This window comes from Castor canadensis, chromosome 10, assembly GCF_047511655.1.
Source record: "Castor canadensis chromosome 10, mCasCan1.hap1v2, whole genome shotgun sequence".
Lineage (NCBI taxonomy): Eukaryota > Metazoa > Chordata > Mammalia > Rodentia > Castoridae > Castor > Castor canadensis.
Genome location: NC_133395.1, coordinates 131,584,938 through 131,608,215, shown reverse-complemented (window position 1 = coordinate 131,608,215; position 23,278 = coordinate 131,584,938). Strand labels below are relative to the sequence as shown.

The 23,278-nt window shown below is 39.0% G+C and overlaps 1 protein-coding gene across 2 annotated transcripts in view; it reads left to right on the top strand.

The window, feature by feature from the left end:
* Window positions 1-2,124: 2,124 nt before the first annotated feature.
* Cntn3 (contactin 3) overlaps window positions 2,125-23,278 on the top strand; it is a 327,478-nt gene continuing 306,324 nt past the window's right edge. Inside the window, exon 1 of one of the 2 annotated variants that reach the window (XM_074044252.1) lies at window positions 2,125-2,207. The gene's annotated coding sequence lies outside the window, so the exon portion shown is untranslated. Of the gene's footprint in view, window positions 2,208-2,248; window positions 3,253-23,278 lie in introns of those variants that run through there. The other variant, XM_074044253.1, reaches the window with a different exon arrangement.

Sequence of the window (23,278 nt, the reverse complement as noted above, 5' to 3'; positions counted from 1 at the left end):
GGGTTTGCTAACATGCTCCCAGATTGCAAAGAGATTATTTACAGTAACCAATAACAACTGAAACGACCATAAACAACCTTTCCGTACCTGTTCTATTTTTTTTTTCTATTGCTAAGTAGAGAGAACTTAAGGAGCCTAAATTTACTGCAATTTAATTCTGATGGGAAAAAAGTACATTATTTTTATTTATAGCACTGTGCTCTATCTCTGCCTCCTCCCCAACCCCTTTAACACATAAATAACTCCAGCTATCTTTTTTTTAATCCAGTCATTACTCTTACAGGGATGAGAAGTTTTCCCATAAAGTGAGAGATAGCGGAAAAGTAGTCAACAGCAGGCAAACTTCCATAGTGGTACTCCAGCCCCTGCAGCATGCTCATAGGATAAGATCATTATTACTGAAATAGCCCTTACTCCACCATTAAGGTAATTTCTTTCTTTTTCTTTTTCTTTTCTTTTAGGTAGTGGGGACTGAACTCAGTACTAATCTTTCTCCCACTTGAGTCACTTCCCCGTCCCACTGAAGTAGTTTCTTTGTGCCAAGAGAGGTGCTGGGCCTGCATTCTGGCTTCCTCGTAGGAAGCAGTACCTGGTATCTGAGATCTGGGTTCCAACTCTTGTCTTGTCAACTCCCTCAACTTGTCCCCAAGTTCAAGTTGCATTTTGAATTACAGGGAATCAGACACTTATTTCTTGGGGAAGTGAACAAAATTGAGAAACAGCAATTAAAACAGTCATTTTCTAGGAAACCTTTCAGATCTGGTTTATCAAGGGAGTTGCCCCTGAGGAGACACCGCTTTCTTTCTTATGAGTATAGGAATCAGGAGGAGAGAGGGGAAGCAAGGATAGGGGAGGGAATGGGAGACCAGGCTGTAAACTTTGGTTTACTTAAGCCAACATGACTAGGGTTTCTAATATAAAGGGAAAACAAATTGATGATCAAATTTTAAAACAATGTTGAAGAATTATAAAATGGAAAGTATCCCAAAGATTATTGTTAACAGTATTCTGGGACATTGTTTTAGAAATTGCAAATGCATATGTATATGTGTATAAGCACAAAAACTGTACATACCTTTCCTGTACCAACTTCTTTCTCTTAAAGGTGTTTCTTGAAGGGCATTATGTCATTGCTACAAGACCTTCCTCCATCTCTGCAGTTGCTGAATTATATTCCATTATGTATGTCCACTGTATTTTAACTACCCTAATGGTGGAATGGTAGGTCGTTTCCAGTTGTTTTTACTTGTTCACCTTTTGCGCAAGTCCTTGGAATCCTGTCTAGCAATTCGACTCAAAGACTTGTGACATCAACAGGCTTTCTGTTCAAGTCCACATTCTCCAACCCACCATTATCTGAATGTACTTAGACAATTAAAGGTGATAAAATCTATTTCACAGGGTCGGTGTGAAAATAATATTGGGATTATTCTTGTAACTCACTCATGGAAATCTTAGGAAAATTAATTTCCTCATCACTCAATCAAGGAATAATAATAAATTCGGGGTTGCTCCAGAGGCAACATGAGCTAATTCATCTCAATAGCACAGTCCACTACGTGCCATACAGCGAACTCTCAATAATTATCTGCCTTAATAATAAAATTGGCAATTTCGCGCACTTGGGTGAGCACTGCTGCAGAAGGTTTTCCTAGAAGTGGAATTCCTGCCCTTAACCCAGTGCTCTCGGTCCCCAGCTGTGCGGCACGAGGCCACCCAGTGGTGACATGCTGACCGCCGCCCATCCCGCGCCACCGCCCGCGCCCTGCAGAGGGAGGCGGGACGCACGTGGGTGCACGCGGGCAAGCGCAGGGCAGCGCGGGGTCCAGCGGGGCACGGAGAAGCGCGGGGCGCTGCGAGCGCGAGGCGCGGGACCCAGTTGGCTGTCGCTCCGCGCTCCCCGCCCCTTTCTCCCACCCGGCGTCTCCTCCCTCCCTCCAGTGCTCGCGGAGCCGGAGCGGCGGAGGCGCAGGCAGCGCTCGCTTGGCGCCGGCAGCAGCCACAGCAGCCTGGCGCGCGGCGGTGGCGGCGGGCGGGCGGGCGCCGCGGGCTCGGCCGGGAACAGCGCGGACGGGGGCGCTGCCGCTGCTGCTGCGGCGGCGGCGGCGGCGGGTCGCGCGGGCGCGCACGGCGGCCCCCAGGGTCCCGAAAATCAGACGCGGCGGGCGGGCCGGCGGGGCGGGCGTCTTGAGAGCTACAGGGACCTGGTAAGTCGAGGATGTCCGATTCCTCGCGCCGTCGGGGCACAGGGACGAACCACTTGCATGGGAAACTTTACGCACAGGCATTAGGGCTCCTTAGCCCCAAAGTTTGTTCGTGGGGAAATGCACCTGACAGGGCGAGAGTAAAAGATTCTCGTCCTGGCAGATTTGCTGTGGGGAGATGTTTTTCCCCTCTAGGGCCCGGATAGCTTTCGGGATGAGAAGCTTCTGCTTCCCCGGCTCAAGCGCGGGGGAGATGCTAGGTAGGTCCCTCAGGTCTGCCTTTAGCGCAGCGGATTTGGCCAGTGAAAGTTGAAAAATAAAAGTTGTGAATCGTGGGGGTGCCAAGGAAAAACCCCAGGTGCATGGTGCAGTGAGGGGAGAATGTGATGCTTTTTTGTTGCAAGCCCGATCTTCCTGACCCCCAGGTCTGAGGAAGCCAGGCTGGAGGATTTTTCCGTTAGCAGTCAAGTTTTCTAGGCTGCATTTTATTTCCACTCACAAATCCCCTGTCGCGTTTATTTCGCAGATAGTCACTGATGGGTTTAGAGTTTAGGTTACCTGAGTTTGGACCGGGGTCTTAGCTGCTTCTATGTTCTCTAAGCAACCCTGAAAAATCTAAGGAAACAGGTAATGGAATACCAGAAACAGAAATGCAGGAAGTGCCAAGTGGGCACCCCGAGTCACAGCACCATCAGGATTTTTTTGGGGAAGAGGTGAGGAGGTTGCGTAAAATGAACGAACGGCTTCTAGGCTCGGCTTGTGCAAAGCTCCACAAGGCTCCCCAATCTGTATCTTCTCTGTATGGCATTTCCTTATTGATTTACAACAAGGAGATGCGCTCAGAGGAATGATTTAATAACAATTGGTGTCCACTATGGTGAGAACACCAAACCTCCGTTCAGAGCCAAAGAGAGGGGGGGCAGAGAGCTTTGGGCAAGAGGTTGGCAATCTATGAACCCGATCCAAGACATAGGGAAACAGCTTCAGAAAGCAACAGACTGGAGATGAATGATGTATAGGAGGGAGGTCCGAAACCTCCATTCACATGGTGAGTAGGTAAATCCAAAAATAATTTAAAAATGATTAGGCAAGAATAACTACAAACAAAATAGGAAGATTGTATGTGCTGTGGTTTCGCTTTACCCCCACAGAGATGAATATCACACTAGTTGAAAAAGAATCCTGATCTGTAAATAGATTAAAAACAGGCATTAATCAGAACAATGAGTCAGAGCTCTTTAGATTGAAAGCAGGAGTAATTGCCTTTGAAAGAGCTATTATATCTCAATATCAAGTCAGAGGTGGTACTTTTGCTTTGCTAGCCCTGTTTACCAACACTAACCTCACATCTTAGTTGGTGGTTTTAACCCTTTGTGGGTCAGGGTACTGGGGAGGAAACTGTCTGCAGGTTACTTTTACATCCATTTGTGGAACAATTGTAAGATGCCTAATATGTGCAAGTTACTGGCTGCAATGGGACAGCTCCTTATTAATGTTCAAGATTGATTGCAATAGGACAGGTTCTTGTAAATGTTCATGGAAGACTTTGGATAGGTTTCAGCCTTGCTAAATGGAGAGATGTGTGCATGCTAATGAGTGGAGCCAGGATCTTGGAATGCTTGCTTGACATCCCTTAAGAGTCAGCATGTGGTTTGAAGACCTCCAAAGGGGTCAGTATTCTCTAGGGTAATGTGGCAGATTGCTGCACACTTCAGTTACTAGAGGAATGGTGAGGTTGCATGCTTGCAAGTGGCCCTCCTGTCTGAAGGTGGGGTAACATGAGACACTGAGCAGCTAATTGATTTACAAGATAATAGATTCAGGCAATGGCAGCCTCAGAGGATAACATTCAGCTCCATGTCCTCCTTACTGTCTGGGTGTCATTGATGTCAGCCTGAAGACTTAAAGGTGTTCATTTCATTTCTTCAGAAGAACTCTTACCCTTCACAACACAACTAGGCGCTTAAGTGTTTCTTAAAATGGCAAGTAAACATTTAATTGGACCAAAGTGTTGAACAATTTCAAGTGCAGCAAAAATTAGCTGGGGACAACAAGCTGTAGCCTTTCAGTTGCTGATTTAGGCTCAATTTTATCACTGTCACATTTCATATATGCCTAGTTATTATAAACTAATAGCCTCTTCGCTCTGCTAGCAAAATATGCATCTTCCCCTTTTATGAGTGCCCCACTCCTTCTCGTTCATTCAAGACACATCTTCTAGCTTTGTTTTTACTGCATAATTTAAGTGTCCAACTTGAAGTTCTCATTAACTTCTAATATGTCATGTGCTGAAAATGTATACAGATATAATTGTCCCTTTCAAACTGCCAGATCTTTATATCACTATATTGTGGCAAAGCCGCAAAGCAGAGAAGCTGTAACTGGCTCAACATTCTGTGTTTTCCAGTCACCATTTAGTAGGTTGTTAACAGTAAAATACTGTTAATTTTATGCAACTGGAGAGATTCAGATGGCAGGAGGATTTATTGATGCTGTGCCTGTCTGCTTGCCATCTCTGATTTTGTCATCACTAATATTCCACCTTTAAGCCTTCCTATCTTTGCCAGTTATTTTGTTTCTTTGAAAATAACCACCCATAAGGTGCTCGCACATGGTTTTTAATATACATATGTATGTAAAATAGACACTTAGTGCTGATGGACTGTTTCCCTTCTTACACTTGTTAACAGTGCTCTGGGTAGCATCTTTTTGGCAAAGATGTTTGGCAATAATGAGGATTGGCTACTGCAGGATAGTTTAACTAGAATTTCATTGAAGTAGGAGGGTGACAATTCTCAGATCTAATTGCATACAAATTTCAGAAAGGGATCATATGTCCTCAATGGTTTTTATTTGCAGTGGCACCTGGCTCCACACCCTCCCCCAACATTTCCTAAACAGTGGAATATTTCTTTGGAAAATTTGCTGCAGTAGAAATTCACGCCCTGGTTGAAACTTTGTATGCCAAGTTTCAATCCATAGTATATTTTTATTTTCCTCCTTTTATGTACATGTTATAAACAAGAAATAAGGGTTTGTAATAGAAGTGCTGGCAGAACTTTATAGCATTTCAAACAGCTCTGCTACTTGGAATGTAAATATTTGTAGAATCTTTACTGTGCAAGAAGCTGCCTTGCAAAGAGAGGGAAAAATGACTATTTTATTAAGTAAGATGAGATAATTCAGAAGGTTTGCATATTCCTTATTACAGACATATTGACATTTGAAGAAATAGATTATCTATGTTACAGCAATTCACTGCACTCTCTTAGGTGCCGTTATAACTCAGATTGTAAATTTTCTATGTTCTAAAGCAGAACTATTTTGTCCTGTTCGTTTTCTGAGTTTCTTGACATTGATTACCTTTGATGTTAAGACGTGAGTTTCATAACTCACAATCTACTTTGATTATATTACTGATAAAAGAGCCTGCCAATATATTATTTTAATAGGCTAAAGAATTCTTGGGACCATTATGAAGTTCAAATACACTTATGTTGGGGAACTAGAACTTGGATCCCACATGTCGTTTGATTCTAACTCTAAAGTACTTAATAACCCTTGCCCACTTTCCTCCATGGCCACCTACGGCATTCCATTCTATTCTCTACTGGGATGTTGCACTGGCTTCTTTTTCTTTTCTTACTTCTTCCCCCAGGTCATTTTGCACAGCTGGCACTGTTTTGTTTTTTTTTTTAATGTAGTTAAACCAGTACTCCTCTATGCACAGTGCTTAAATGGCTTTCTGTTGCATGCAGGATATAATCAAAACTATTAAATATTACCTACAAAACTGCGTAGGATTTAAACACTAGCTGTCCCTTCAACATCTTGCTTTTGGGAACAAGAGCTTCATAGATTTAATTTCAGTTCTGCCACTTTCTCTACTTCTTTTCTACCTTAGGGATGATTCTGCCCTTTTGTCTGGTAGGTCCCACTAGCTCTCATCCCAAAACACGTGTCCACACACAATTGTACGCATACATATGTGCACATGCACGCACACACATATGCGTGCACATACACGCACACACTCATGCATGCAGGCACACATGGAGGTTTAACTGTTGCTTATCCCTCACATATCATTTACTCAGAGAGAGCTTTCTGATTCCTTTCCTCCTGGAGATATCTCTCTAGGCCCTTTCTGTTCATTTTGCTCATAGCACTTATTAGGGAGAATGGTCCATTTCCCCATCTGATACCTCCTGTGCTCTCCTATAAGCACCTTGTGAATAGACATCATGTCTCTTTGACTTACTGTTGAGATTCAGCTCCTCAAACAGTACCTGGCTCATATTGAAGTTTGTTAAACCCATGAGAGCTAAGCTGTTTGTTGTCTGAGTTGATCTTGTCAAGAAGGTCCATACTTAGCAGAAGTCTGCCTGTGACCTTTATTGTGCTCTTTGTGTCACACTGCCATGATCTCTTAGATCTCAAACATCTACTTCAAACCCATTGTGTCTTAAGTAGAATTCACCATTTTCCATTTAGGCTGGTTCCAACTTAGGTGACCTCTTTTATTCTTTGACTCATTGTAGGCATCAGGGCAAGTATGCTATACTCAGGGGTCTATACTCCATTTCCTCCCTGTGTCCTTGTCACCATTAGTGCAGGTAGTATCCCCCATCCTTTCCTCCAGGAACCCTTCACTACCCTCCAGTCACATTTGAGCCCCAAACTAACTAATCTCTCTGCTCTTAGCCATTGAGAAAAAGAAGTCCCCTTTACAAGAAGAATAGGTTAAAATTTAATGTTGTAAAATTGTTTAATATCTGCCTTATTTAATACTCTGGAGTGTCATACATATATTAGTAGCTCAGTAAACATTTGTTTATTAAAACAAAGTTTAATTTCTTTCATTGGCCTGAAGTTCAGATGTTATTATATTGGGGCCTCTTGTTCTAGGACTTAAATTATTTCAGTGTATAATTGAAAGATTTTATTTTGCATAGTTTCTGGGTAACAGATCATGAATTGACAACAGATGAATATCTTGACATGATCTGAGTTTAGAAAGTTCTTTAACAGGGCAGGTGTGATGTTGAATGAACGCTTATAATTCCCAGCTAGTTAGGAGGGGAGGTAAGAGGATTATGATTGGAGTCCAACCCAAGCAAAAGTGTGAGATCCTATCTATAAAAAAAGAAAGGGACAGAGAAAAAAACCTACAAAGCCAAAGAACTCCGGCATGGCTCAAGTGACAGCCCCTTGCCGATGAGGCATGAGACCCTGAGTTCAATCTCCAGTACCGCCAAAAACCAAAAAAACTTCTCTGGCAAACAAACATTTGCTCTAAAGGAAGCAAAGGGCTGATCCTTGGTATAATGATCTTATTTTAGTACAAGAAAGTAATCAAAATTAATTATTATATTACAAAAAAGCATTGACAACATTGGCATATGCAATCAACAAGTAAATGACTGCATCCCAGCAAGTCAAAAGCACATTTTCCTACACTATAAATAATTACTTATAAATGATGAAAACTTTGTTGCCATTAAGCACTTTCATCCATCAAAGAGAAAGCCCCTTCATCATGCTGAAAATACTCTGTTTCTCTTCCACTTTCCCAGCTTACTTTCTTTGCATAGAGGTATTCTGGGCTTCTGCTGAACTAATGGGTATTTTTTTTTTTGGCCCTTGTAAGACTATTGAATCATCTGTGGGGTGAGGCTTGTTAACCTGCATTCTCAATTTTTTAAAATTTTAAAATAATTATAGACTCAGAGAAAATAGCAGAAATAGTACAGAGAGTTCTCTCTATTTTTGTCAGCTTCCCCTGTGGTGAGCTGTAGAGCCATATCAGAACCAGGAAATTGACAAGAGTACATTGCTTTTAGCTACACTACAGGCATTATTCAGTTTTCGCCATTTTTGAAACTTGACTTTTGAGTCTGTGCATAGCGTTATGTACAGTTTTATCCCATGTGTAGATTCACATAGTCTATGACTTTGATTTAAAGAACGGCTGACCTGAGAGATACCATTCCATGTCAGCATCCATGGATGTAAAATTTTTGGCAAATGCCCTGTAGCTTTGAAAAATTCCATTTTCCTCCACCTTTCCCATGGAAGTATTTCTGGTTTTTAAAGACCGTGGATTCTTTCATGTTGAAGATGCCTTTGTGTAAACGTTGCTGTGGAAATGGAATGAAATCTCAAGGGTTTTACAAACTGTCATGTGACATTTTGGTGATTCTCTGTGATTTTAAGTTGAGGAATTTGGATTACTTCCTGTATTACATTTGAAAAGTTCGGCAAATAGCAAGCATTTGTTTATCTATGTGATCAGACTTGGGTTTATGCCACCAAGGCAAGAGCGTAACTGAGTCTTTGCTTCTGTGTTCCTATGAAATTGCAGTCCATTTTTTACTCTTACATAGAAATAGGCACTCTTTAAAATAACTTTATGCATTGCAGAAGATGGTAATGACACTTTTCAAGCAATTAAAATCAACCCGAACAATATAGCTAGTGATCTAATCTGATGCCTGTTACTCACTTGATCTGGCCGCCTCCCTGAATGCAAAGCAGCAGAAAGTGGCTGATTACCAGTCATCATTACTAATTCTGGTGAATATTCTGAGGGCTCTGGAATACAGATAAGGCATGTTGGTACCAGCATCGGTGTGTGTGACACTATTTCCCTCACCCCCACTCATTCCTTTTGCCTACAGAAGCTTTTACATTTGTCTGTGTTAGACAATTTAAGTAATTTTTCTCTAGTACTCTAAGTGAAGGCTTGCTGGGGCTTCTTTTCTTTTTAATTTTAAGTTAAATTAATCAAAAACTGTGTGCATAAGCTATATGGTTGTGAAACTTGAGCTAGGCCAAAGATTTTCTCTCTTTCTCATTCAATTAAATATACTTTTTCTCAAATGCAATGTAAGCATGTACAGGCTTATATTTAGTATTAATTTATTGGGCTGTTTCACCTGCATTAAATAGCATGTTTTCTAATCACTTGTTTCTGTAGTATTTAATGGTAACATTGGTTTTGGAAAAGAGCAAAAGGGTTTTAATATATCGGTATTGTTATGTTATGAAACAAACCACATAGCCTCTGAAGATGTTGGCGAGTGAAGGACATATTTTAAATGTTGGAAATTTCTAGAACATGGGACTGACCTCTTTTTAAATTGAATGATTCTGCAGTTGTTCCTGCAAATACTTTTTATTATGATTTTCTTGAAAAAATATTTTTTGTAGAAATTATTTATGGGGTCTATCTCCCGAGCATTGATTTTTCATCCTTCCATTTTTATAATGTGATAATTTCTTTGTTATCTTTTTTACTACTCTACTTTACCTTCTGATAACCCACCCCACTCCTTCACACGCACATTCTTTCTGTGAGAACACATGCATGTGCATACACACACAGTGCACAAGACACAGATCCACATGGGGGAATGAAATTCACTCCACATTGTAAAATATGTAACGTAAGAAGGACAGACATTTTGAAAGCATTCAAACGAAAGAGCTGGCTTCAAATTATGGGGAGGCATTGGGGTTGCACACAGGATTACTTATGCCTACCTGCTTAGTTAGCCAGTCTCTTCTTCCACCTCCTTTTTTCTTCCTCTTGTCTTTTCTTTAGTTTCCTTACCTACTTCATGGCTGTATTTTTAAATCAGTTCTTCTGTACTGACCCCTAGAGGGTAAGTGTTTTCAATTGTTTCTAATTGAAAATATTACATGTGTTTGTTTTACGGTTTTATGGGGGGGCGGAAGGGGGTAATATTCATTAAATTCGATTGTCAAAAGGCATAAGTTTAGAAAAAGATAAAAGCTGTGGTAGGTTGTTTGCAAAGATGGGAGCAACCATACCTTCTTTGACACTTTGCTTGTTGACTTACGTTTTCCTTCCCGGCATGACTTTCTAATCTGAGCGAACCCAAACTGAATTCTGTGCTTTTGCTTTAAGAAAGTAGACTAGCTTCCATTCATGTATCCTTCCTACCCTAAGGCACCCTGTAAAGAAGCCCACATTAGTTTTTTTGAGTGTGAGAGTGTGAGTTTCTCTACTGAGAGAAAGCCAATAACCAAAACTGATAGTCATGTGACTGAGGCCAGCCAGACCCAGTAATGCTGTCAGGTGACTCCTGTTGCATGAGTGACAGGTAAAGCCAGCAAACAAACTGCTCAGCTGTGTTCAGGTCACACCCAGGGTCATCAGAAGATAAACTGGGCTAGCTTAAGCTGTTAAGTTTGGGGGTCACTAATGCAGCAATAATACACAAGCCTTATTTTAAAACTTTTTGTAACTTTCACACTATTTTACTTGTGTATATTTACCACATACAACATGATGGTTTGAAATATGCACTCACTGTGGTATGGCTCAATTGAACTGATTAACATGTGCATCAGTCACATATATCTTTTTTTTTTGTGGTAAGAACACTTAAAACCTACTCTCAGCAATTTTCAAGTATATATGAGACTGTAGTTAAAAATAGCCCCTTTGTTGTATTCTTGATCTCTTGACTCTATTCATCATATCTAACTGAATTTCTGTATCTTTCGGCCAGCATCCCTCTACCCCTGCCCAGAACCTAGTAACCACCACCTACTCTCTATTTCTGTGAATTCGACTATATTAGATCTCAATTGCGAGTGTGGTCATGTGGTATTTGTCTTTCTGTGCCTGGCTTATTTTACCTAATATAATGTCCTTCAAATTAATCCATGTTGTTGCAAGAGACTGGATTTTCTTCTTTTTAAAGGCTGAGTACTATGCACACACACATATGTGTATATATATGTATGCATATATACATAGTATATATATTCATGTTCTCCTTGTCTTTATATATATATATATATATGTAATTTATTCATTCATCTTTAGTGAACATGTAGGATTATTCCATCTGACTGAGGTGAATAAAGCTACAGTGAATACGGGAGTTCAGCAATCTCTTCAGTGTACTGATTTCTTTTCCTTTGTATATCTATTTTTGAGGAACCTCCACACTGCTTTCCATAATGGCTGAACTAATTTATTTTCCCACCAACAGTGTGTAATGGCTCCATTTTCTCCATGTCTTCGCCAGCACTTACTGACCTTAGTCTTTTTATAATAGCTGTTATAACAGGTGAGAGGTGATGTTGCATGGTGACTTTAATTTGTATTACTCTGTTGATTCATTATGTGAAGCATCTTTTCAGATATCTTTTGTCCATTTGCATGTCTTTCATTTTTGGCAGTGCTGGAGTTTGAGCTCAGGACTTTGTACTTTCTAGGCAGGTGCTCTACTGTTTTAGCCGTGCTTCCAGCTCTTTTTGCTTTGGTTATTTTGGACACAGGGTCTTACTTTTTTTTACCCAGGTCTGCCTGGATTTCAATCCTCTTATTTAAGTTTCTTGCCAGCACTAGGATGACAGGTGTGCAGCACAGTGCCCAGATTTTGTCTACTGAGGTGGGATATCAAACTTTTTTTGCCTGGTCTGGCCTGGAACCTCGATCCTCTGAATTTCAACCTTTCAAGTAGTTAGGATTACAGGCGTGAGCCACCAGTGCCCATCTTTTGTGTCTTATTTTATGAAATGACTCTTCAGATTCTTTGCCCTTTTTTAGTCGAGTTATTTGTTTTCTTGCCATTGAGTTGTTTAACATTCTAATTTGTTTTGTGTATGTTTCCCTTACAAATATATGATTAGCAAATATTTTAGACATTTTGTAAATTGTCATGTCACTGTTTTGAATGTCTCCTTGGTTGTACAGAACCTTTTTAGTTTGATGTAATCCTGTTTGTTTCCATTCTCATAGCCTGTCCCTTTAGAGGATATCCAAAAGATTCTTGGCCACACCAGTGTCATTGAGCTTTTCTCCTAGTAGTTTCCCCTAGTGGTTTCATGGTTTCAGGTCTGTTCGAGTTGATTTCTGTGTGTTGTGTGAGATGAGGGCCTTATTTCATCTGCATGTGGATCTCCAGTTGTCTCAAGGCATTTATTGATGGGATTGTTCTTTTCCTTATTATGTATTCTTGCATACTTGTTGAAAACCATGTGACCATGAATGCTTGGACTCATTTCTCTAGCCTTTTGTGTGTGTCTCTGTTTTTATGCCAGTACTGTGATTTTTTTTTTTGGGTGTATACCTTCATTTATTCTGGTTTTCTTTGATTCTGTTACATTTTGAATGCATAATTGTTTTACCTTATAGCTCTTGCACATATTTTGCAATAAACCTAAATATTTTATGATTTTTTTTCAATTCTGAATGACACTTTTAATTTGAAATTTTCATGGTTAGTTGTTAGTGTATAAAATTTCAAGAATTTCTACAGTTAATTAGTTTGTCTTTTCAAAAAAAGATGATTAGGCTTGGGTTCAATTTTCTTTTAACTGTGATGTTTTTATTTCTATAGCTTTTTAGTATGATGCCTCCAGCCATATTCTTTTTTCCCAAGATTGCTTTGGCTATTTGAGGTCTTTTGTGGTTCTAAATGAATTTTAGGATTTTGAAAAAAGTGTGAAAAATGTCATTATGGAATTTTGATAGAAATTGTGTTGACTCAAAAGATTGCTTTGGATAGCATGGACATTTTAATACTATTAATTTTTCCAGTCCATGAAAGTGGAATATCTTTCAGTTTATTTGTATTTTTCCATTTCAAGTACATGATAATAAAATAATGCTTTCATAAATGTAAATATTAAAATGTTTGAGGTCTTATCTCTTTTGTTGTTTTAGGGCAGCACTGGGATTTGAATTTGGGGCTTTGTTGTTTTATAAATATATCAGGCAGCTTTGGTTTTGATGACACATAATACCATACCATAATGTTTTTAATAACAAACATAACTCACCTGCATTACATGAGAGCTGTTGGTCATCTGTGGATCACATGACTCTCTTATTGCTGTGGATTATGTACCTGCTTAAAGTGGCTTCTCCTTCTGGTATCCAGGTTGAAAGTACATCTCCATAGTGGGTAATGTGCTGATCCATCTAAGACCCCTAATTTAAGCCCACAGTCTATTCACCATTTGCTTAGAATATCATCTGCAGATGGCTCATAGGTTGATCTCTCACTGGGAATTTCCCTTTGTCTTAGGAAACCCTCTCAGTCAAAGTTAGACCTTCCTGGGTGGTGGCCCATGATGGATGACTGATTGATGCATGGGCACAAAGACTTGTGTTACCTTAATTTGGACAACTCTGAAGGGCCATCCCAGCCTTAGGTCACCCTGTAGGGTCAGCTAACACCTTTGTTGCCCTTGTATCTTCTCATGTTTTTACTTCCTTATAGTTGTTTCATTCAAGAACACTTCTCCTTCTTAACTGTTTCTCTCATCAACCTTCTTCATCTCAGATTTTGTCCTTAGGGAAAATAAGTTAGGAAAGGCCTTCATCTGAGCAGTGCTGTTCTCATGGTCCATTGTAGAAACCCAGGAGACTTAGCTACACCATGCAACTACATTCAAATTTTGGTTAGGATTGGTCATATTTCAGGCATATTTCTCAAATTGCATTTACCAAAAGTCACAAGGCCAATAAAAAGGGGGGGTTAGATAACTGAATGTTTGCAAATAATATTATAGTCTACTATGCTCTCCCCCTCTTATTGTCACAAAATACACTCTTAATTACATGTACACAGAGTACACTCATCCTCTCTCTCAGTCCATTTTGTTATAACAGAATACCTCGGATGGGATAATTAATAAAGAAAAAGTTTATTTTGCTCACAGTTCTGGAGGCTGGGAATTCTAAGACGAGGCAGCCACGTCTGGTAAGAGGTTTGTGAAGCTGTCAGCTCGTGCAGTAAATAGTAATACAAACAGGCATTGCGAAAGCTGCAAAACACCAGGGGCAGGCTGGGTTTATTCCCACCGATTCTTGTGGTAACTAACTCAGTCTTAAAAGAGTAAGATTCATGAGGAATCTGTCTCATTATACAACACTTCCTGCAAGACCCCAACTTCCAAGACTGATGCATTGATGAATTAAGCCTCAACATGAGTTTTTTTAGGGGCAAACCATATTCAAGCCATAGGACCCTCCCTTAGAATGTACCCATCAAGTCTTGTCTAATTGTGAGATCAGGCTTGAAGTCTTAAGATTTTTTTTTAACTCTATATCTTACAGCAGAAATTAAAACAGCTAATCAAAACCATTAGTAGTGAATTAAATCTTCTCATTAAAATTTTTTTGAGACAAGCTTGCTGTGTTTCCCAGGCTGTTCTCTAATTCAAAATCCTCCTGCCTTAGCCTCCTAAGTAGCTGGAGTTACAGGTAGTAGCCACCATGTTGACTTCCTACTGCATTAAAGCTTCTGGTAGTTCCTGCCACATGTCTCAGAGACTGATAATCCATTCAAAAATTGCATGGCCAAGACAACGAAAAGAGACACATATTCCACATATAGGTCTGGGGTGAAGAATGAATTTTTGTGAACAAGGGTATAACTACCCATATGAGTTAGCTATTACCATAATAATCCTATATAGAAAAAGACCTCCCCCCAAATTTCAGTGTCATGGAAAGAAAATTTATGCCGCTCTCTCTTTCTTATTAGCTGGATGACTCTGCTGGATTCAGTTGGGTTTGCTCCTGTTTTCTGGGTCAGCTGGGGTTTGGCTGATCTGTGCAGGGCTGTTACTTTGCTCAAGCTACAGGTCTGTTTGGCTCTGTTGTTTCCACATTTCTCTTGGTGGGGCCTCAGATGAAAGAGAAACTCTGTGGCGAAACTCATGCCAATTGCAGAGGTGTGGAAAGACAAGTGAAAACACACAAGGTCTCTTAAGATCTTGTCTTGCAACTGAAATACTATCATTTCTTCCAGATCATAAAAGGAAACTTGACTATACCTAAAGTCAAAAGTGGGGAACTACCCTCTATTGTTGTAGTGTGAGGTAAAGTTACATGGCTAGGGCATAGATAAAGGAAGGGGTAAAGAATTTGGGTCAATAATACAATCTGCCATACCACTAAATCTCTATCTATTAAGCATTATAAATGTCCTCTAGATTTGAGTTGCTTTTCAAGTTAGAAATGGAAAATGTAATAGAAACTATCACTTTCCCCTCTGTAGTGATTTTGTGTGAACTTTTCTACTAATCTCAGACCCCAAGTTGGATATGCTTTTCTTTAAGTTTATTAGATTTCATGGATGGGAATGAAATTGACTTTACTTTTATCTTCAAACTCCCCATTCACCTTAAAACTTTCTCTTCCTTTCTCTTCAAGATTTTCCCTCCTTCTGACTCTTTTGGTCAGAGAGTCTTTCCTTCTCCTGCATATGAATTATTCATTTTTTCTCTCCCTTTTTCTTCATCATTTGCAAAAAGGAAACACAGAAACAAGCAAAATACCATTGTATACCAATTACACTTTCCTTCTGTTTGTCTTATATTTATACCTAGAATCTTCTTAATGGTTGTCTTTACTCCATTCGTACCTATCTTTTTGAAGGTTTAGTTCAGTTTTCTCTCTTCTACCTCTCATTAGCCCTAGTATGCTTTGTTAAAAGGTCTAGAACTATTTATATAACTGTTTGCTTTATTGCTATTCAAGAACTGCTGGGAGAAGAGGAATCTTCTCTGACCCATTGATGTTAGAGACTTGGTCAGATGACTTGCTTTGGCAATGCATTGGGAACATTTCATTTTGAGTCACTTTCTGCAGGAACTTTTGGGGCCACTGCTTGGTTTCTTGTCTGCTTAGTGTTCTTGGCTATAGAATACCATGTGGACATGAAGCTTCTGTGAGTCTGGGTCCTGATTGTCTTCCATGAGCAGAACACTGTCAGCCTGCAGTGGACATGAAACCTGACCAAGAGGTGAACCTCATTGTCTCCAGCCACAGAGATTTTCAGGTTTTTGGTTATTGCAGCATAATATGGCTTATGCTGATGAGTATGCCACTTTTCCTTGGGTGTTGTGTAGCTTGTCAGCTTCAAGGTATATAAAACTGACCTCATCAACACCCTTGCCAAAGTTACTTCTTTACATTTGCTCTCCACCCACCTTATACTACCCTAACCAGACAGTAGCACCAGCATCAAAACAATTACTGAAACCATGAACTTGGGATTTCTTCTTGACTTCTTTCTTCTTTTTAAAGCCCATGCAGAATTAGCATTAAAGCCTCTCCTTTCCTATATGTGAAATATATGCACAAACTGCTCAGTTCTCTGTAGCTTGAATTCCAGCAACTTCTTGACCACCATCCTTCGTTGTCTCAGTCATTACAAAAGCATCCAGTCTGGTTTCTCCTCTTTCTGATATCCATTGTTGATTACCTTGATTATATTTCTATACTGCAGATGGCATTTTTCTTTTAAATATGAAATCCTGCTTAAATCCTTACAAAGCTTAGGGAATTTCAGTTGGCCTTTGGGTAAATCCAGATTATTTGATATGCTGGTAAGGCCTCCATGATTTTATCCCTGCTGCCCTCTCTGACCCTGTCATTAGGGGCTTGTAACCCTGCTGTCTCATTTTTAGCAGTGTTTCTGAGCAGGCATTTGCATTTGCTGTGACCACTCACTGGGTCACAGTTCCCCACACTCATGGCTTCCGCCCCATGCCACCCCACATGTGTTTCCATATATTCACACTTAGTCAGCAGCTAGTGCTTGGATCCTCCTACACATCTTACAAGTCTCATATTGAATGACACATCCTCAAACAGATGACATTCTTTTGCTCTACTTTTCTTTATCACTCATTACTCCTATTTAATGTCTGTTTTCCAGATTGAGCACTATGAGGGCAGAAAACTTGTCTTTCTTTGCTATACCTGTATCCCAGTGGCTGACATAGACTGGGCTCTCAAAAAGATTGAACAAATTAGATAAAATTAACGAATAGTCTATAAGCCACTTAAAATCTTTTCTCATTTGGATTCTTACAGCTCTGTGTAATTTATTTTTTTATTTATTTTTTAAATTTTATTTTATTCATATGTGCATATGAAAATTTTATAAATTTTATTTTATTCATATGTTTGGGTCATTTCTTCCCCCTTCCCCCCGCCCCCTCCCTTATCCCTCCCCTGCGCCCTCCCTTACCACCCTTACCCCTCGCTACCGTGCAGAAACTATTTTGCCTTTATCTCTAACTTTGTTGAAGAGAGCTCTGTGTAATTTAGATATTTTAACATTGTTTGATGTGGATTGATTATGTGCTGTTAGGCTAACCACTTCATTTAATCCTCACAAGTGAGCAATGTGACCAATTTTCTTACTATGCTTATCAAATTGCTTCGATGTAGTTACTTCTAGATTTTAGAAATATCTTCCTGTCTAGATTGTTACATGTTTTAATATCAGTTGTTATATTGCAGTTGCCTTTTACTTGCCTGTATACTTATCTGAATTGTAAAATTTCTGAGTGCTGGTCACCTATGTCTGGCGTAGTACCTTAATCTTAGTAGGCATTCCATATGTATTTAAGTTGACATTAAATAATTGATACGGTTGGAATAAATTTTATTTTATTGTCTGATACATAGCAGAATCATTGATTTTTTTTAATTGAGTTAATATCAGCTGCTTCCTGTTAAGGAATACCTATGCAGATTGCATCACACAAACTTCACCTCTAAATGTATCAGTTATCTATTGCTGTGTAACATAATACCCCAAAGCTTAGTGATTTAAATCACTCATTTTATTGATTACAATAAAGACACTCTGTGTTCCATGTTGGGCAGAGTGGCTTGAAACTGGGCCTGGAGGCTCTAAGATGCCCTCACTTGCACATTTGGTGCATCAGTTAATGTACTCAATAAGGCTGGGAGCTGAATGGATTGTTGTCACTCATCTGTCATCATCTGAGTTCCCTTTCCTTTCTCTTGAGTTCCAAGACAATGACTAAGAATCCAGAACAGGGGTAACAGGCTTTGCCTCTGGCTGAGGATCAAGAAGGTCAAAGAAAGTTGAGTGTCACCTTTACAACTTTCCATTCCAAAGGAACTTCTTGAACCTATACATGCTCTAAATTTTCTTGTAGAGGTTTCCAAAATACTTTTAATTGGTATGGAAAGCAGTGTGTATTCTACTATATCTGTTTTGTGATTTCCTGAAAGTGAACATGGCTTATAAAACTGGAAGTTCAATTTCTAAAACTCCTGAGTACCTATCCATCCTATTTTCTTACCATTACCACATTTATTTTTAGCATTCCAGGAGTTATTTAATTTCTGTGATTAAACACAATAAACAAATTAATTTTGATGAGTGAATTAGGATGAAAAGTGTCACCTGCAAAGATGAGTTTTAACATTGTAAACTTGTTTTAAACATGTTGTGATGATGTTTGATTGGCTTTAAAATTTACATACGCAAAGTGCAAATCCCATGCAAGAAACTCCCCAGATTGTAGTAAGGCAAGTTAGCAAGAAGTTTTCCTTCTATCTGAGTGCTGCTCTAGCTTCATCTGTTTTTAAAAATGAATGTGCTAATCAATATTGTGAATAATTAAGTGAAAGGAGTTGTGGGATTTGGGGCTGTTTTCTTTTTAGTAATTGTAAACTTCATTTCACAAAGCCATAGCTCAGTAGCTAGGAGGAACAAAGTCTGAGCTACTCCTTATTCATTAAAAAAATCCTGTAGATAAAATGTAGTTCTAGAAAGATTTTTTTCTTAGGAAAGATTTTTTGCTTGAAGTGTAGAGATTTTTTCACGTGTATTAAATCATGTGAAGAGGCTTTTCTATCTAATAAAATCATTCTAAGGATAGTGATAAACTCTTCCTAAAATGGTTATAAAGTACAGTTTTCTGGTTCATGACCAAAACTAGTATAAGTCTGATGTAGAGAAGCTTGTATATGATCAATACGCACTGACAGATTCCTTATGTCAGACCTGTGAACTGATGGGTAGGGAATGGAGCCCCCTTCCTGCTTTCATTAAGTTGCAGTTTTAGGATTCTGTATAGATAGAATGGATGGTATGTTTAAATTTCCTACTTCTCCAATGTAGCTAGGAAGATGAGAGGAATATGACCAAATTTCAGAGCAGCATTGTTCATATTTCCCTCAAAGGTAAAGGGATTAATCCCAGGTCCTTTCTTGTCCTTAGAACATAACTGATGCCATGTTGACAAAGTTGGACATCTGTTTTTTAGATCGAAAGATCCTCTAATGACAGCCATTTCCAGCTTGAAGGATGCTTGGTGCTCAAATCCATTGATTTTACATTCACCAATTAACTTGTGGCATGGGAGAGAAGTCTCCACTGACTTTTGCTTTTGGTATATATTATTTAATACTTTTTCTAAAATAGGCAATATTGTTTTGAATCATAAGCCATGGTACTATGTGTTTAATAGTGCAAGGAACTGATGGAATTGTCTATTAAGATAACCCTAGAGCTGAGCAAGCCTATGTGGGGTCTACTTGGAAGTGTGCAACAATCTGGATGCTTACTACATTTAGCATCTGTCTGTGCTTCTTAGTGCATCTCCTCTTTCACTGGGCACAGTGCTAGGGCAGTCAGGAGAGTCATCTCATCTCTTCCATGCTCCCTAAGATTTTTATGCCCTCCACTCCTTCATTCAAAGTCTCATCTTTTCCCCACCTTGAGAGATTGAATTGTCAGTCATTCTGTTCCCAGTTACTCCACTCCAGCGTGGCTTTGAGGTTGGAGGGTGTTGGGAGAAGAGTTGTATATTTACTGTTTCTTTTATATTAGATTTTTCCAAGTCAGTGAGCTATCACTCACTGTCAAAGTGGGTTTTGTCTTAGCCAATGCTAAAATAGTAGAAACAACAGCTAACATTGATCTCATTCTTAGGACAGTCCTAACCAGTAAATAGATCTAAGGTAAAGTCTTTACACAGTTTCACACACACCCCGAATTTTAAAAAGTTAAACTTCATGAGCTTTAGTTTCCTCATCTGTAGAATCAACTTGTCATGGCTCTTTTGAAATTGAAACATAACCCAATTTCTAGTACAAGGGCATTGGGTCATTGGTAGTTGTTATTATTGTGCACAAATAGAAATAGTATATTGTTGGAATTAATGAAATAGTGCCCTTTTATATGAAGACTTAGTCTTTCTATTGCTATTAAGAATTCTAGACTAGCATATTATGCTTTTGGAAGTGTAAATTTGCATGCAATATGGATATCCATTGTTCTTTGCAGCTTATGAGCAAATCACCTTTGTACCAGAAGTTATTATGAAACAGAAGAGAAAATGGAATTTCCATTCTTTCCATCACTTACATGACTTGAAATTTTAGAGGGATGATTCAGGAGGCTCTGAGATGAAACTATCACAAAGCTCATGTATTATGTATGTCAAACCACACAAAAATGTCATTAATTAGCCACAATGCATTATAGACTCCTTGTCACAAATTGTTCTAAAGTGAAAACAAATTTGCCGAGCTGTAAAACTCTCAGTTAATCTGCTAGTCAGAATTTGTGTGATATCTTCTAAAAACAAAACAAAGACTTGACATCCAATAATATATAAATTAGAATATTTCGTCAATTTGCATATTCATTTACATTTTACCAAGCTAAGTTTATTTTAAGGACTATATTCACAACTGGAACATACTGGGCACTCAGTAACTGCTGGTTTTATGAAGTAACGAAAGGTAGTGATTGTTGGCTTTATAAATTACATATGTTTATATTATGTAAATTTACAGAAAATGAGCTTTCCTGGGGAGAATTTATGAACAAGAGACACATAAAATCCAGTCTTGTTTAAAGTTTGAAAAAAACCTAAGCTTATTAAAAGCAATAGAAGTTAGTCTTTTTTTGTAAAATTTGAGAAGTTTTAATTTTTTAAATCTCATATTATTGTGTACTGAGGGTACATTGTGACATTTACAAACATGCTTGCAATATGTCTTGGTTAGATTCACCCCCTCCAACATTCTTCCTCTCCGCCATCCCCTTCTTAGAATAGTTGCAACAGGTCTCATTGTTCCATTTTCATACATGAGTACATAATATTTCTTCAGTTAAATGTGACCCATGGTAACTTCTTGTGAAGGAAATTCCTATTATGAGTCTGTGCTTTAACCAAATTTCCTTCAGGAAAACAGTGGCACAGAATATAATTTCATAGGACATCTACAACCTGAAGTCTGAGAAATTAGAGAAAGAGGTGTTTCTTTTAGTTTCTTAAATCAAAAATCATTAGATAAAGAGTGTGTTTAGTTTTCTTTTTGCAAAATGGTGTTTACCATTTTAAAATAAAATGGGTTTATTTTTTCCCAATTCTTGAAAGTATTTGGAACCTCTTGTCTTCATGAATCAGTGTTTTTCATTATACACCATATGATATTAGGAACCAGTGACCTGCAGCTCTCTTGTCCTCTCTTACATCACTGTGCTTGTGGAAGAGGGGGCCTGCACCTGCTCCTTTACTTCTTTCCCCCTCTTTGTGTTGATTGCCTTCCTATCTGCCTTCTCACTACAGAAGTGGCATTCCTGAAGAATACACACCACTTCTCAATGTCAAGTTCTGTGCTTGTTCTTGGCCCTTGTTCTAAGCTATAATGGCATTTCTACTCCTTACCCCTTTGACTTTCATCTCTTGGCACTCGAGTTCTTTTCTGTGTCGCCAACTGCTCTCCATCTGGCTAGTTTGTGTCCTTCCTCCTTTGCTTGGTTTGAGGTTTTATTAGCCTCAGTCTTGGCTGCTTATCTTTCCTTTTTTTTTTTTTTTTCACTCAGGGAATCCATTGTGTCTACAGCTCTGGTGCTTCTGCATCCTGATCATGCATCATCATCTTTTTGTGTTCAGCCCACATTGCCAGTTACTGTCCACCGTTCCATCTCAATGTCTTGACTTTAAGTTAAACTTGAGCCTATCTGAAGCTGCCTCATCCTTCTCCCCAGACATGACTTCCCCTTGCACATTGCCTTATTTGTCTCAGGACCATCCATCTCCTCCTTCAGGGAAACCAGAGACCTTGAAGTTACCACTGATTCCTCATCTCCCAGATCCAGTCACTTGTCACAATGCATTGTTCCTCAGACCCATCTCCTCGGTCTTTATTATCAGATTACAGTGATCACAGCTGCTGCTGTCCTGGTTTCTCTTCTCCCTGTATCACCCGATGTGGTCCTGTACGAATTATCTTAGAACACAGCTGTCTTCACAGCACTTTCTCACTGCAAAACTGTAATAGCTTCCTGCTGATTTGCAGGGAAATGTGAAGAAGAAGAAGAAGAAAAGGCTGTTAATCTGTCAACCTGGCATTCAAGGCTTCCCACATTTCAACATCTGTACTGTACCTCATCTATACGATTAATTGCTGAAATGTCCTGTTTATGTGTAGATATAAAACAAATAGAATGCATAACATTCTTTTACATGGTTTCAAAAAAGTCAATACAAGCCCCTAAGTAAAATAAAAGTAGATATACAAGTACATTAATTTGTAATGTAACCTGTTATTTCAATCTGCAAATGGTTGGCCATAACTACACCAGAATCTATGATTGGATTGTCAGTGCGTGCATCTATTTGTTATGATTAAGCTTGGGTTTCAGAGAAATAAAGACATCAGCCAACTGAAATTTGAGCCATTTTCTCTCATCTTTGACATTTTAAATGATAGCTAATTATGTAAATTTGTCTATGTTCATAGCCTCACTGGGAATGCAATGGCTACAGATGTAGACCAACACCCCCAGCTCGAGTTTTGGTCAGATTCCCATTACAGGTGTCGCTACCACTGGTGATGTGATTTTGTGAAACAGTGGACAGTTTTGATGATATGAAAATTACAAATTCAGTCTTCCTTTGATTAGCATAATGGTCGTGTCCTTATATGTTAAGACCATGCTAATATCTGTAAGCTCAAATAATGATAAATAGGTTTTTCTTTCAAATGACCATCTCATATGAAAGCCACATGGAAATTGCATTGCAGGACATCTAGCCTCCATAACCCATACTCTTTAGAGACACCCAGTTAGTCAACTGAAATACCCCTGTGTGTTTTCCAAGAAGGGTAGGAGCTCCTTCTCTCAACACTGCGCAGACATCATCCCTGTGTTCTACATTTGTCTTTCCCTGTATGTCCTCATCGTCTCCTGGGGCAAGTCCTCAATCATCTGTTTACTTCTCAAACACTA